General features: G+C 66.6%; 1 non-coding gene across 1 annotated transcript; it reads right to left on the bottom strand.

Moving 5' to 3' along the window:
* Positions 1 to 541: 541 nt before the first annotated feature.
* TRNAM-CAU lies at positions 542 to 614 on the bottom strand. Its single transcript has one exon. It is a non-coding gene; the product is annotated as a tRNA-Met (tRNA).
* Positions 615 to 1,331: the final 717 nt, after the last annotated feature.

The following is a 1,331-nucleotide window of genomic DNA, read 5'->3' on the forward strand; positions in this document are numbered from 1 at the left end:
GGGAGGAGGGTCCCAGTCAGAGAAGATGTGACAACAGGAGCAGGGGTGAGAGCGACAGGGTCCTGTCAGGAGCCAAGGAACATGGGCAGCCTCTAGAAGCTCCTGGAAAAGGCAAGAAGGAAGGCTCCCCGCGGGCCTTTGGAAGGCAAGCAGCTCTGTCACCTCTCGGTTTGAGCCCCAGAGGACCCATGTTCACCTTCCGACCTCCGGGTCTGTAAGGTCATACACTGATGCTCTTTTAAGGGAGGAAGGCTGTGGTCAGTTTGTAGGGCAGCTGAGAGGCAGTCAATCCAGACTTCGATGCCAGGGTGCACAGCGACGTCAGCACAGAAAACTCGTGTGGCTCGCTGCTCCCCCAGGAAACCCTTGAAAGCTCTGGGAGGACCCCGGCCCCATTCTAACCACAGCGCTGGGACTGGGAGCTGGCCTCGGGGCTGCGCAGCCGTCCCTTTGGGGAATTAGATCCGCGGGCCATCTTCCGCTCGTCCCCACCGACACACTTCTGCCCCAGACCAGGTGTGCCTCCGCGACAAAAGCCTCGTGCCTTCTCTGAGGCTCGAACTCAGGACCTTCAGATTATGAGACTGACGCGCTGCCTACTGCGCTAAGAAGGCACTGGCTCCGGCGTCCCCCAGCAGAACCCTTCCCGCCAGCCCGCTCCCGCTGACGCGCCATCTCTGCAAGGCCCCGCTTTTGTCCCAAGCCGCGCACCCGAAGGAAGCGTGGGTGCCGGGCCCCCTGGGTGTCTGCTACCCGAGCCCCGAGCCCTGATGGGATCCGGATCCTTCCCGGAGCTTATCCTTCATGACACCAGCAGGGGAGGGGGGCGTCCCACGTCGCCGGCCACCCCGCTCACCGCCGGCAGACCCCGCGCTCGGCTCGGGCGCCTTGCGCACCGCACCGCGTCCCACGCGCGCGGGGTCCCGGGCCTGAGCCGCCCGCGCGCGGACCTCCAGGCCGCGACAAGGACCGGCGCCGCCCGCACTGCCCCCAACCAGCCGCGTCCCCGGCCGCAGCACCCCGAGTCCCGCAGCGCGCGCCACGGCGGGAACCGGGGGCCGGGGGCGGTGCGACCCCGGCCCGAGGAGCGGGAAGAACACACCCGGGCCGAGGGCACGCCGCCCGGTAAGGCGGACAACGTCGTCACCTCCAGGATCGCAGTGCGAATCTCCCACGGGCCGTTCATTCCTCCGGGGAGGACGGCCGTTCCGGGCTCTCGCCAAGAGACGGTGCGTCCTTTGACAAGCTCCGTCCTCTGTAAAATGGGTTGGCAGCTCGCCCTGGCACTTCAGAGGCTGAGCACTTGACACGAACGGTTCCGCGAATTCTCC

The sequence above is a fragment of the Enhydra lutris genome, unplaced genomic scaffold (assembly GCF_002288905.1).
Source record: "Enhydra lutris kenyoni isolate GAN:26980312 unplaced genomic scaffold, ASM228890v2 scaffoldscaffold93, whole genome shotgun sequence".
Taxonomy (NCBI): Eukaryota; Metazoa; Chordata; class Mammalia; order Carnivora; family Mustelidae; genus Enhydra; species Enhydra lutris.